Source organism: Macaca thibetana, chromosome 3 (assembly GCF_024542745.1).
Source record: "Macaca thibetana thibetana isolate TM-01 chromosome 3, ASM2454274v1, whole genome shotgun sequence".
NCBI lineage: Eukaryota > Metazoa > Chordata > Mammalia > Primates > Cercopithecidae > Macaca > Macaca thibetana.
Genome location: NC_065580.1, coordinates 96218099 through 96233749, shown reverse-complemented (window position 1 = coordinate 96233749; position 15651 = coordinate 96218099).

Sequence of the window (15651 nt, the reverse complement as noted above, 5' to 3'; positions counted from 1 at the left end):
CTGATGGTGAGTGATGATGAGCATTTTTTCATGTATCTGTTGGCTGTATGAATGTCTTCTTTTGAGAAATGTCTATTCATATCCTTTGCCCACTTTTCGATGGGGTTGTTTGTTTTTTTCTTGTAAATTTGATTGAGTTCTTTATAGGTTCTGGATATTAGCCCTTTGTCAGATGAGTAGATTGCAAAAATTTTCTCCCATTCTGTAGGTTGCCTGTTCGCTCTGATGGCAGTTTCTTTTGCTATGCAGAAGCTCTTTAGTTTAATGAGATCCCATTTGTCAATTTTGGCTTTTGTTGCCGTTGCTTTTGGCGTTTTAGACATGAAGTCCTTGCCCATGCCTATATCCTGAATGGTATTACCAAGGTTTTCTTCTAGGGTTTTTATGGTTTTAGGTCTAACATTTAAGTCTTTAATCCATCTTGAATTAATTTTCATATAAGGAGTAAGGAAAGGATCCAGTTTCAGCTTTCTACTTATGGCTAGCCAATTTTCCCAGCACCATTTATTAAATAGGGAATCCTTTGCCCATTTCTTGTTTTTGTCAGGTTTGTCAAAGTCAAATGGCTGTAGATGTGTGGTATTATTTCTGAGGGCTCTGTTATGTTCCATTGGTCTATATCTCTGTTTTGGTGCCAGTACCATGCTGTTTTGGTTACTGTAGCCTTGTAGTATAGTTTGAAGTCAGGTAGCATGATGCCTCCAGCTTTGTTCTTTTGGCTTAGGATTGTCTTGGCAATGCAGGGTCTTTTTTTGGTTCCATATGAACTTTAAAGCAGTTTTTTCCAATTCTGTGAAGAAAGTCATTGGTAGCTTGATGGAAATGGCATTGAATCTATAAATTACCTTGGGCAGTATGGCCATTTTCACAATATTGATTCTTCCTATCCATGAGCATGGTACATTCTTCCATTTGTTTGTGTCCTCTTTTATTTCACTGAGCAGTGGTTTGTAGTTCTCCTTGAAGAGGTCCTTTACATCCCTTGTAAGTTGGATTCCTAGGTATTTTATTCTCTTTGAAGCTATTGTGAATGGGAGTTCATTCATGATTTGGCTCTCTGTTTGTCTGTTACTGGTGTATAAGAATGCTTGTGATTTTTGCACATTAATTTTGTATCCTGAGACTTTGCTGAAGTTGCTTATCAGCTTAAGGAGATTTTGGGCTGAGATGATGGGTTTTTCTAAATATACAACCATGTCATCTGCAAACAGGGACAATTTGACTTCTTCTTTTCCTAACTGAATATCGTTTATTTCTTTCTCTTGCCTGATTGCCCTAGCCAGAACTTCCAACACTATGTTGAATAGGAGTGGTGAGAGAGGGCATCCCTGTCTTGTGCCAGTTTTCAAAGGGAATGCTTCCAGTTTTTGCCCATTCAGTATGATATGGACTGTGGGTTTGTCATAAATAGCTCTTATTATTTTGAGATACATTCCATCAATACAGAATTTATTGAGCGTTTTTAGCATGAAGGGCTGTTGAATTTTGTCAAAGGCTTTTTCTGCATCTATTGAGATAATCATGCGGTTTTTGTCTTTGGTTCTGTTTATATGCTGGATTACATTTATTGATTTGCATATGTTGAACCAGCCTTGAATCCCAGGGATTAAGCCCACTTGATCATGGTGGATAAGCTTTTTGATGTGCTGCTGGATTTGGTTTGCCAGTATTTTATTGAGGATTTTTGCATCAATGTTCATCAGGGATATTGGTCTAAAACTCTCTTTTTTTGTTGTATCTCTGTCAGGCTTTGGTATCAGGATGATGCTGGCCTCGTAAAATGAGTTAGGGAGGAGTCCCTCTTTTTCTATTGATTGGAATAGTTTCAGAAGGAATGGTACCCACTTCTCCTTGTATCTCTGGTAGAATTCAGCTGTGAATCTGTCTGGTCCTGGACTTTTTTTGGTTGGTAGACTATTAATTATTGCCTCAATTTCAGAGCCTGCTATTGGTCTATTCAGGGATTCAACTTCTTCCTGGTTTAGTCTTGGGAGAGTGTAAGTGTCCAGGAAATTATCCATTTCTTCTAGGTTTTCTAGTTTATCTGCGTAGAGATGTTTATAGTATTCTCTGATGGTAGTTTGTATTTCTGTGAGGTCAGTGGTGATATCCGCTTTATCATTTTTTATTGCGTCTATTTGATTCTTCTCTCTTTTCTTCTTTATTAGTCTTGCTAGCGTTCTATCAATTTTGTTGATCTTTTCAAAAAACCAGCTCCTGGATTCAGTGATTTTTTGGAGGGTTTTTTGTGTCTCTATCTTCTTCAGTTCTGCTCTGATCTTAGTTATTTCTTGCTTCTGCTAGCTTTTGAATGTGTTTGCTCTTGCTTCTCTAGTTCTTTTAATTGTGATGTTAGGGTGTCAATTTTAGATCTTTCCTGCTTTCTCTTGTGGGCATTTAGTGCTATAAATTTCCCTCTACACTCTGCTTTAAATGTGTCCCAGAGATTCTGGTATGTTGTATCTTTGTTCTCATTGGTTTCAAAGAACATTTTTATTTCTGCCTTCATTTCATTATGTACCCAGTAGTCATTCAGGAGCAGGTTGTTCAGTTTCCATGTAATTGAGCGGTTTTGATTGAGTTTCTTAGTCCTGAGTTCCAGTTTAATTGCACTGTGGTCTGAGAGACAGTTTTTTTAAAATTTCTGTTCTTTTACATTTGCTGAGGAGTGCTTTACTTCCAACTATGTGGTCAATTTTGGAATAAGTGCGATGTGGTGCTAGAAGAATGTATATTCTGTTGATTTGGGATGGAGAGTTCTGTACATGTGTATTAGGTCCACTTGGTGCAGAGTTGAGTTCAATTCCTGGATATCCTTGTTAACTTTCTGTCTCGTTGATCTGTTTAATGTTGACAGTGGGGTGTTAAAGTCTCCCATTATTATTGTATGGGAGTCTAAATCTCTTTGTAAGTCTCTAACGACATGCTTTATGAATCTGGGTGCTCCTGTATTGGGTGCATATATATTTAGGATAGTTAGCTCTTCCTGTTGAATTCATCCCTTTACCATTATGTAATGGCCTTCTTTGTCTCTTTTGATCTTTGATGGTTTAAAGTCTGTTTTATCAGAGACTAGGATTGCAACCCCTGCTTTTTTTTTGTTTTCCATTTGCTTGGTAGGTCTTCCTCCATCCCTTTATTTTGAGCCTATGTGTGTCTCTGCATGTGAGATGGGTCTCCTGAATATAGCAAACTGATGGGTCTTGACTCTTTATCCAATTTGCCAGTCTGTATCTTTTAATTGGACCATTTAGTCCATTTACATTTAAGGTTAATATTGTTATGGGTGAACTTGATCCTGTCATTATGATATCAGCTGGTTATTTTGCTCGTTAGTTGATGCAGTTTCTTCCTAGCATCGATGGACTTTTCATTTTGGCATGTTTTTGCAATGTCTGGTACTGGTTGTTGCTTTCCATGTTTAGTGCTTCCTTCAGGGTCTCTTGTAGGGCAGGCCTGGTGGTGACAAAATCTCTAAGCATTTGCTTGTCTGTAAAGGATTTTATTTCTCCTTCACTGATGAAACTTAGTTTGGCTGGATATGAAATTCTGGGTTGAAAATTCTTTTCTTTAAGAATGTTGAATATTGGCCCTCACTCTCTTTTGGCTTGGAGCGTTTCTGCCGAGAGATCTGCTGTTAGTCTGATGGGCTTCCGTTTGTGTGTAACCCAACCTTTCTCTCTGGCTGCCCTTAACACTTTTTCCTTCATTTCAACTTTGGTGAATCTGACAATTATGTGTCTTGGAGTTGCTCTTCTTGAGGAGTATCTTTGTGGCATTCTCTGCATTTCCTGAATTTGAATGTTGGCCTGCCTTACTAGGTTGGGGAAGTTCTCCTGGATGATATCCTGCAGAATGTTTTCCAACTTGGTTCCATTTTCCCTGTCACTTTCAGGCACACCAATCAGACGTAGATATGGTCTTTTCACATAATACCATATTTCTTAGAGGCTTTGTTCATTTCTTTTTACTCTTTTTTCTCTACACTTCTCTTCTCGCTTCATTTCATTCATTTGATCTTCAATCACTGATACTCTTTCTTCCAGTTGGTCGAGTCGGTTACTGAAGCTTGTGCTTTTGTCACATAGTTCTTGTGTTATGGTTTTCATCTCTATCAGTTCTTTTAAGGTCTTCTCTGCATTGATTATTCTAGTTATCCATTCATCCATTCTTTTTTCAAGGTTTTTAGTTTCTTTGCGATGGTTACGTAGTTCCTCCTTTAGCTCTGAGAAGTTTGATTGACTGAAGCCTTCTTCTCTCAACTTGTCAAAGTCATTCTCCGTCCAGCTTTGTTCCGTTGCCTGCGATGAGCTGCGTTCCTTTGGAGGGGAAGATGTGCTCTGATTTTTTGAATTTCCAGCTTTTCTGCACTGCTTTTTCCCATCTTTTGGTTTTATCTGCCTTTGGTCTTTGATGATGGTGACGTACTGATGGGGTTTTGGTGTGGGTGTCCTTTCTGTTTGTTAGTTTTCCTTCTTACAGTCAGGACCCTCAGCTGTAGGTCTGTTGGAGTTTGCTTGAGGTCCACTCCAGACCCTGTTTGCCTGGGTATCAGCAGGAGAGGCTGCAGAAGATAGAATATTGCTGAACAGTGAGTGTTGCTGTCTGATTCTTGCTCTGGAAGCTTCATCTCAGGGGTGTACCCCACCGTGTGAGGTGTGAGGTGTCAGTTTGCACATAGTGGGAGATGTCTCCCAGTTAGGCTACTCAGGGGTCAGGGAACCACTTGAGCAGGCAGTCTGTCCATTCTCAGATCTCAGCCTCCGTGCTGGGAGATCCACTGCTCTCTTCAAAGCTGTCAGACAGGGCCATTTACCTCCGCCGAGGTTTTTGCTGCTTTTGGTTTAGCTATGCCCTGTTCCCAGAGAAGGAGTCTACAGAGGTAGGCCGGCCTCCTTGAGCTGTGGTGGGCTCCACCCAATTCGAGTTTCCCAGCAGCTTTGTTTACCTACTTAAGGCTCAGCAACAGCAGGTGCCCCTCCCCCAACCTCACTGCCGCCTTGCAGTTAGATCTCAGATTGCTGTGCTAGCAATGAGGGAGGCTCAATGGGCATGGGACCCTCTGGGCCAGGTGTGGGATATAATCTCCTGGTGTGCCGTTTGCTAAGACCCTTGGTAAAGTGCAGTATTAGGGTTGGAGTTACCTGATTTTCCAGGTGTTGTGTGTCTCAATTTCCTTTGGCTAGGAAAAAATGCCTTGCCCTGCTTCAGCTCTCGCTGGTTGAGCTGCACCCGTGGACCTGTGACAACTCTCCGACACGACCCAGTGAGATGAACCTGGTACCTCAGTTGAAAATGCAGAAATCACCCATCTTCTGTGTCGCTCACGCTGGGAGCTGGAGACTGGAGCTGTTCCTATTTGGCCATCTTGGGCACGCCCTTTTTTTTTTTTTTTGTTCTAGATAGGGTCTTTTTCTGTCACTCAAGGTGAGGTGCAGTGGCACAAATATAGATCACTGCAGCCTTGAACTCCTGGACCCAGGTGATCCTCCTGCTTCAGCTCCTGAGTAGCTGGGACTTGAGGCACATGCCACTACGTCCAGCTAATTTTGTTTTTTGGAATTGAGGTCTTGCTGTATTTCCCAGGCTGGTCCCAATTCCCTGGCCTCAAGTGATCCTCCCATGTCAGCCTCCTAAAGTGCTAGGATTATAGGCATGAGCCATCATGTCAGAACAAGAATAACTTTTTAAAAATTGACACATTATAGTTGTACACCATCTGATACAGGCAACTACAAAGCTATTTGAGCATGACGACATGGTGTTGATGTAAAGTTAGAGGTATAAATCAACAGAACAGAATAGAAAGTCCAAAAATAGACCTACACATATATTGTCAATTGATTTTCCACAAAGATGCCAAGATAATTCAAAGGAGAACAAACAGTGTTTTCAACAAATGTTGTTGGAACAATTTGAAAGCTATATGCCAAGAAAAAAAAAAAAACCACCAATAAAACCTTGGCTCCCACTGGCTGTGTGACCTCATCCAAGTCTCATTTTGAGTTGTAATCCCCACATGTTGGAGAAACGGCCTGGTGGGAAGTGCCTGGATCATGGGGGCAGATTTCCTCCTTGCTGTTCTTGTGATAGTGAGTGAAATGTGGTTGTTTAAAAGTGTGTGGCACATCCCCCTTTACTCTCTCTGTCTCTATTCTGCTCAACCATGGTAAGATGTGCTTGCTTCCTCTTCCCCTGTCACCATGATTGTAAGTTTCCTGAGGCCTTCTATCCATGCCTCCTGTACAGCCTGTGGAACTGTGGGCCAATTAAACCTCTTTTCTTCATAAATTACTTAGTCTCAGATATGTCCTTACAGCAGTGTGAGGATAGAACAACTTCCCTAGGGAAAAAAGAGAAAATGTTATGACCTTGTGATGGGAAAAGATTTGTTAGTACACAAGGAAGAGTCATTAAAAATGATTAATTGGACATCAAAATTCTTAATAAAATCTATTCTTCAAACAACATGTTCAGAAAATGAAAAGCCACAGAGAGAAAGGGTTGCAAAATACGTATCTAGCAAAGGAATTGTGTCCAGAATATATAAAGAACTCTCAAAACTCAATAAAATAAAAAATAATTCTTAAAAAATGGACAATTTATGTGAGTATATATTTAACTCAATGAGAGCATATCAGTACCTGAAATGATGCTAAGATCATCAATTATTAGGGAAATGGCAAATCAAAACCATGATGAAACACTACCACACACTTACAGAAAAGCTAAATTTTGGGGGGGATTTTTGGGTCTTGTGATTCTTTTCATATTCTTTGTTGAAAATAAAGATTGTATATACTTATGTAAAAAAAGAATGTTGTTAAGGGAAAAACAATTGCATCATTTACACAAATTATTTGGCATGTAATTATGGGTTATGCTAAAAAGTCAATATAGTATAATTTTCATCAAATAGTTTATTCCTCTATTTAATGCCATTCTTCTCTGCAAATGTGTTTGTAGTATTAATTTTATATCAATAATTTATTTATAGACAATAATAAATTACAATGTTCTTGAGCACCTAACTTGCCTTAACCCATTTAATAATCTTCACCCAAATTCCCATTTTACAGATAAGTAAACCAAGGCTGGGAGAGTTAGGAAGTTTTCCCCAGTCACACGATTAGTAACAAGAAAAGCTTGAATTCAAACCTGGGAAATCAGGCTACAGAGCTGGCATTCTGACTACTCTCTAATGACAAAAGGAAATTTCCATTTAGCCTGTGCTCCTCCATGTGCACAGGTCACAGGACCACAGATGATAAACCAAACCAAATCCATGTTATTTGTAATACACATTATGCTATATATTCTTAAATAAAATTTATTAATCAAAGATTAAGATGTTACAGATGGCAACAATAGACCCTGGGGACTACAAGAAGGAGGAGGGAGGGAGAGAGACCTGGGTTGAAAAACTGTTGGGTACTATGCTCACTACCTGGGTGATGGGACCATTTGTACCCCAAACCTCAGCATCATGAAGTATGCCCATGTAACAAACCTGCACATGTATCCCCAAATCTAAAATAAACATTGAAACTATAAGGGGAAAATGATTAACATGTAATCATTATGGTAAGTATCTCAGGGTGTGGGAGGGTCATAGCAAAACAAGATCAGGTCCTTTCCCTTAAGAAATTTATAATTTGCTTGACGAGATAACACATGTAAATGGGAAACATTTTTTGAAAACCCAATAAAAGCAAAGCCACTAGCAGCCCTATTTATATGTGCTGGTGAACAAGAACGAAAATCATGTCCTGGGCTGACTGGGTTCAGCTAAGAAAGCTTTTGAGAGAAGGTGAATTTTAAGGTGGGCTGTGAGAGAGGGACACACATGGATTAGCGAAAGTTAGAGGGAAGGCTTTAACAATAATAAACACTGGGAATTATAGCTGACATTTGTTTGTGTTACCATGTGCCATTCACTCTGCCAACTCCTCCCTGTGCATGCTCTCACAGAACCCTCACCACAACCCTGTGAGCCAGGTACTATCATTATCCTCATTTTAAAATATAGAGAAACTGAGTCATAGAGAAGGTTAGGTCACATGTTTGAGGTTACTCAGCTAGTAAGCAGAACGGGGATTCATACTAAAGTTGGCCGACCCTAGAACCGAAGTTCCCAACCACTATGCCTGGGGTTTATCCCATTTAAACAATGTTAAGCTCTGTCATGTACCAAATACACTGGTAAGACAGAAAGAGCGTTTACAGGGTTGTAGACGTGAGAAGTTACTCTTGGGGGCTCAGGTGACTGACTGCATGTGTGTTGAGTTCCTGTACTCAGGTGGCAGAGCAGTTGACCTGGCACAGGGCATTTACAGACATGAGAGGCTCAGCATGCCCTACACCAGGAAATTCCCAGTGTCCACTTTGTCCAGGCCTGATCATTACAGTAATTTCCACAGGGTGTCTTTCCCGGGGCCATATGTTATCAAGGCGCTGCCAACAAAGTGAAAGTTGGACTATAAAGTGGCAGTCTAATCTTAAACCAGTGAAACAGCAGGGAAAACCATTCACAGAGTTTGCTCACATCAGCATAATCTCAGTGAATCACCCCAAGGACAAGCCCAAATGAGCAGGAAAGGCACGTGGATGAAATATAATCTTCAGATACAGTGGAAAAGACATGAGAAACCAACAAAAGGAGCTGAATGACATTTTCTGACCAACCTTTGGTCATAGTTTTGGCTAAGTGTCCACAGGCACACCAAAGTCCCTAAGTCCTAGCCCACAAGGAAGAAACAGGATGTGTGCTTGTTTATTTTGTGTGCATGCATGAGTGTGTGTGTATGTGCGTGTTTAAATTCATGGCCAGCAACTCTGTTGTATGTGTTAAATGGCTGAAAGTTAGGACAGTGCCAGGCTTGGCTTTAATTGGATTTTCTAAAGCATAAATAAAAGGTAGGGAAGGGAGATGCATTCTTTGATGGATGTCTTCCCTCAAGTGTGCACAGCTGGCTGAGTCCCTCTCTTGCCTAATTAAGGGGCTTTATTCTGCTCACGCTCAGAGCTGCTGCCTGCGTGCTTGTCTGGAAGCCGACACCAAGCCCATTTGGCCAGAAATACCTCTAGAGGTGGAGCTGGCCCAGAAGGCTGGACCCCCAGAGTGCTATGGAATGTCTATGGGAACAAAGGAGGACCTAATGGACAGCAGAGAAACACGATGCCCAGCTCTGGTCTGGTAGGAGGTCCCTAGAAGAATGGCTTCAAGTGAGACTTAGAGATACACCCAATGAGTTAGCCTTTGGGAAGCGTAATGAGAATAAACCTCCAGTAGTTTTTGAAGGTCAGCCTTTGCTGTGAAGGGAGGTAGGATAGGGGTGGGCTTTCAGGGGCTGGGAGTAAAGAGAAACCATCCTGCCATCTTGCCCTCTACTGTCCATTTTCCTCACCAGGACCAGGTATAAGGGAGGCAAGTTGGGCACCGAGGGAGACAAAATTTCAGGAGCTGTTGTGTACTGTTGTGTACTTGCAGTACTGTAGCCACAGGGATCTTTCAAACATGCATACATGAGTGTATCAAAGACAGAGACCAAGTGCCTTAACCGGGCACTGTCAACCTGGGGATCTCTTGAATGTAAAATTCATATTGTAGGTCAGAAGGGAGATTCTGAGAGTCTGCCCTTCTAATGAGCTGCCAAGGTGATGCTGATGCTGCTAGCCTGGGGACCACAGAACAGTGAGGGTTCCGGTGCCAGCAGAGTCAGGATGTCAGCTGGGTCCGGCCTACCACCACTTTTTGTAAATAAAGTTTTATGAAAACACGTTCATTTACATATTGTCCGTGGGTGCTTTTTAGTTACAGCAGCAAAATTGAATAGTTGCAACAGATTGCATGACCCATAAATCCTAAATTACTTACTGTCTGCCCTTTACAGAAAAGTTTGCTGATCCCTCTTTATGAAATCTGTCTTTGTTTGTCGCCTGTTAATTACATTTCGGCCAAAAGTCATGCACTTTCCTTTCTGGGGCTTTGCAATTAAGATTGCCTCTGCCTTGATGTTCTGTCCTTTGTCTTTTAAACTTTTACCTTGCTTCTCTGATTTCAGCTTAGATGTCATTTCTTCCGTGATGCCTTGCTTGACTTCCAAAGACTGAGCTAGGTGACTCTCATATATGCTTCCAGAGAGTCTCAAACTTCCCATTGTGACATGAATGTACACTTATTGCCCTAAATGGTGATTGCCTATTTCATCATCTAGATCTCCTGTTAGACCATAGGCTTCCTGAGGAGAGACCGTACCTGTTAACTATTGAATCTGAAGCTCCAGGCACACGGTGTTCAGTTTTAAAGTCGATGACTTTATGACAACTTTAGACAGCTTTCTTATGTTTACGCACTCTGAATGGACAGACATCTTGAGATTCCAGGGAAATTCAATGTAATCTGCTTACCAATACTGGTTTCTTGGAAGAGGATAAAATATTCAACAATGCCGTCACACCCACCCAACACCACACATGCTCAAACACAAACACACACACACAGCTGTTCTTGGCTCTCATTTCCGGGCTAGGCAGAGAACTTACATACATTTTGAGATTAAAATCCTTGAGCATTTAAGAATGGATCTATTTTTTTCTTGAATCTTCTGCACTGAGACATTTTAGAGCTGTGGTAGAAGTTTCAACAGAAGGAGATTAAAACTCTTGTTTATAATGATTCTTGGATTGTATTTATTCCTGTTCTCCTTTAATAGGGAGAATGAAACTCCAGTTCAAGGGGCCATTTCAGGAAAATAATCAGCCATTAGATCAACTGCCTCTTTCAAGAGAATAAGCAGTGGTTTACAAAGCTCATTTCCAGTCAGCGGGGCCAGTGGAATCTTGGGTGAAAAGCCAAGGTCTGCCCAGTGAATACTGCGGGCTGGCCTGGGATCTGGCTGTTATAGACAGGCGTCTGCAGTTGCCTCGGATTCTTTCTCAAACAGTGTAGTATGCACTTCCAAGGTGGCCCTTTTGCAGTATGCAGGAGGTGTCTAGTGGCAAGACTTAAAGACTTTAAGCCAACCATTAACTGAAGGTTTATAAGATTATCTTGATCAGATGGTCTGAGCTAATCAGATGCCTATCAAACCAACGATTCTTCAATTCCTTCCTGAGATGTTTAAACCACTGCCACAATGTTTGCGCATCATGAGGCATTTCCCTCTTTTCCTCACACTCTTTGTTTCTGTTCATTTGTGGTCAGTTCCACCAGGCCTCATTCCCTCAAGTTCATGGTTAACTATCAGAACCTATGTGTGTCCAGGACCACTGCTTTTTTGTTATCACAGATGAGTGCTTATGACTTTTTAATATCATAGGCATTTCCTCCGCAATCTCTCTCACTTTCTTTTTGAAGTGAGAAAAAAGCTCCTTAGGAGAAATTATGTAACTCCAGAAACAAGAGCCAGCATTGGAGACATCCTGTGACAGTTAAAAGCCAAATTCCAGATGTTGGGTTTTGATTCTCCAAAGAAATGTGTTCAAGGAAGGGAGGGATTGGAGTCAGATCAGGAATTCATTAGAGATCTGCTGATTTCCCTCCCTGCACAGTTAAGCGGTCAGGGCATGCAGCTGACACAGGCTTTGGGGGTCAGGGCTGAAGTGGGCAGTATCCTGGGCCCTAGCTGCCCAACAAGCTGCAGGCCTCTGTCTTTCAGATGCCTGGGCCATTTTCCCTCCTGATGCTCTCAATAAATGTTTACCGCAGGACATCTGAGGCAGTACATATAGGACAAGGTCCTTGGAGGAGATGTAATATTATTTATTTTTCTTTGTGCCAGTCTGAATATGTCAAGTGAGTATTTTCTGGACTTTTGTAAAGTTTGACCTCTTTTTCCCTTTTTTTTTATGTGAAGTAGTTGCTCATTTCTCTGTTTTGGTTTTGTCATAGTTGGGATTTTTCAGGCCACACACAGTCATACTTTTTAGTTTTGGCAAGGAGTAAACAGCCAAAGCTCATAAATTACATTCATAAATATTTAGTGTACTTAGATGTGCTGAGGATTTTTAAAGGAAAGGAAAGAAAACCAAGGTTGGGTAAAAATAAGCTTTAGCCAGAGAAAAACAAAATCCTTTCTTGTTTGAAAACTTGAAAGCAGTCACTGAGAAACAAAAATGAACTTTGGAAGTGTTCAAAGGATCGTATTCTGCTCCCAATGTAATAGCAAGGAAAACATCTCTTGATTTCAATAAAATTTTGGGTTAAGTGCTCGACAATGACAGGGTGAAGAAATGGTTGCATTTAAGAGTCAATAAATCATGGAGAAAAAGAAATGATGATCCTAGAACCAGCTAATTATCTAATATAGAGCTGCTCTGGGTCAGACAGTAGGCACGTGCCAGGGAATCTGGTTTTCTCATCTTCCATTCCTTGGGGGGAAGCCTGCATTGTCCTCCAGTCTCTGAAAGAGAAAATTAGGTGTAACCCACTTTAAGAGACACTGAAGTACAGCCATTTGGATATATCAGAATGAGATAGGAATGATGCTTGCATTGGAAAGATTCTTCCCTTTCTAAGTGTATTCACCCCCAGATTTGTCTAGTAGCTGCTCTAGTACATTTAAAATAAAATAGAATACCTAAAACATTGGGTTTTTTTTTTGTTTTTTTGTTTTTTTGTTTTTTTTAAAGAAAAACACACAAAAAACCCCAAAACTTTTTAGGAATGCTCCATTGCATAAAGAGAGATGTTCTTGTGCTAACTAATTTCCTCTTAGGTTTATGAAGCTATCGGCATTAACATCATTTGGTCATTTTCCTGCTCAAAAACCTCCTGTGCCTCCCCATTGTCTATTGCAAGGTTTCTCAACCTTGGTGCTATTGACATTGATGTCATTGATTGGGTGGCTTACAAGCAACAGAAATTTATTTCTCATGGTTCTAAAGACTGGGAAGTCCCATATCAAGGGGCCAGTAGATTTGGTGTCTCTTGAGGACCCACTTCCTCACAGATAGCCAACTTCTAACTCTAACCCCAGAGGGTGGAAGGAGTGAGAGGTCTCTCAGGTCTCTTTCATAAGGGCCCTAATCTTATTTGTGAGATCCCCACCTTCATGACCTAATCACCCCCAAAGCCTCCACCTCCTAATACCATCACCTTGGAGGGGAGTGAGGATTTCAACATAAGAATTTTGTGGGGACATAAACATTCAGACCAAATTACATCCCCACTGGGTCGTGACAGGCCCAAAAATGTTTTTGGGCATTGCCAAATGTTCCCTGTGGGGGAAAAATCAGTCCTGTTTGAGAAACACTGGTCTATTGAATAAAGAGTATAGATCTTTCCTTCTCCACTGTCGAGGGTTTAGTCTCCACCTCCCTTACCCTCTCCTTAAGGCACATCTACCTCTCAGTCCCCAAGCTACATTTGTTAACACCCTTTAGTTTTTTGTTCATGTGTTTTCCCCCACTTGAAATGCGTTTCCTCTTTCTAGTTCCTATCTAAACCTTACCATACCTTCAGAATACATCTTCAGTCCCAACTCTTTCAGCATTCCCAACCCCATTTGCTTTCTTCTTCCTAATACAAGTAGTATTTATTGTCCCTCTTGCTCTTTTCGGGACAACAGAAACTCCAGAGGTGTTTAGGGGCACCTGCGAGTAGAGAAACCTTGAGCTTCTGGAGAGACCCCTGGGGATGAAGTAAGAACCCAGAGTAGAGATTATTGCTCAGGATAGCCCCAAGAGTTCCCTACACTCAGAGGGGAACAGATGCTACTGAGAGAGGATGAGGCCCAATGAAGCATTCAACTAGGTTTGGTGATATTTGGTGGTCACTTGAGTAGATTGATGCTGAAAGTCCAGATGGTTTGAAGGAACGTGGCCACTGGGGAAGGATGACAACCTTGAGGACCAGCTTCATTGGTTACTGATACCTTGCCACCAAATAACCCAATTTAGGCAGTCAGTGGCAACACCAAAAGGGTGGCTTTGAGGTTTAAGTACCACACGATTCCGTCAGATTCCCCTCTAGCCATTTCTGATAATAATAAAAACATAAATAATAACAATTATTAATATTATTCCATCATTTAGAGTGATCAACTGTTCCAACTTGTTTGGGATGGGTTGGACAGAGACCCTGAAATGTGGGGCTTTTGTTGTATATCTGAGACAGTCCTGTGCATACCGGAAAAAGTTGGTCACCCTACTACCACAACTACTGCTACCATTAATATTCTAATATTTTCTAATTTTTCAATATTCTAATAGTTTCTAATATTCTTTTTTAGGTGCAGTTTAAATTTTCTCAATTTATGCAAAGTTAGTTGAAAGCTACTTCAGAAAAAATTTTTTTTTGATCCGTAACATATAATGCAACACATAAACACCTTCCAGTGGGAACTGCCATCCCTAACAAAACTTCTTTTAGATAGAATTCTGGCATTGCTTGTTGCCAATAGAGTGTCCTCAATATGACACTGGGCTGGGAGACTCTTCCCTCACATTGTGCCCATGTGATTTGGATCAGAACACTCATGGTAATGAGGTTCTACAATCTTGAAGGAATGTCCAAATATCTGAGTATGTCTTCTTTTCCACTTATGCAGCATAGACCTCTTTTCTGGTTAAGTCAATTGAGTGATCCCACTTACATGGTCTGAGATTGCTGTAGGCAACTATTCCATTTACAAAGCACCATGAGTTCCAGATAATCTAATTGGTTAATCAGGATTCTCCAGCAAAGTGAAACAGGTCAACAAAACAAATCAAGACAACAAAACTAACTTAATTGTGTTTATCTGAGTAGACTTGGCCACAAAAATACCTGTCCTGAATTCTAGTCTCATATCCATTATTGAAAAGCCACATAACTTTGCACAGATCAGTTGACTCTGATCAGCTGTTGACTTTCTCCTTGGTAAAAAAGAGATGATATTAGTTTGTTATGCTAGTGATTAGTTTGTATCCAACGAGGTGAGAGTATGCTGAGAAGTGTAAGGTGTTATGCAAATGGAAGTCTTTTTGCACTGAAAGCATTCTCTTTTGGTGACTTTTAAAAAAGAGTGTTATGTTAACCTTATCCTAGATTTGTGTTCAAAATCTTACAATACATTGCCATTCAATTTCACGTGCTCAGAGGTTCTGTGTCGTATAACTGCTATTTTTGGCAAATGTCATCATTTCATTCACCGAGCTGTCCTGAAGTTTGGGCCCTGAGGTAGCACATGTGAAATGAGGACAATGGAATTCTCCATCCTCCAACTCCACTAAATTCTGTGGGACTTCATGCAGTGGCCCCTTGATGGTAACTCTGAGCCACAGAGCTCCAAAGTATAAACTGTCAAAAAGTATTAAAAGCCCTTACTCCAGATGAACAGAGGTGATTTCCAATCTAAACCCAACCTCAAAATTCTAGCTGAAAAGAAAACTATCCAATTCTATGATTCCCAAGTGATGTTTGAACCTGGGCTACTAGGGCTGGGTAGTAACTAGGATGTTGGGCCTACTCTACTTTTTCAGTAGTATCTGTGGCAATGAAAACATCAAGGAGGTTATTGTAGTATGTACATGTGTGCGTATGGGGAGATGGCGGAGTGCACCAGTTTTTGAATCAGACTGACTTGGGTCTAAAGAGTTCTGTTCTGTAGCTGTGCTTTGATTTAATATCAAATAAATAATATTATAATTTCTATTGTTATTCTTGCT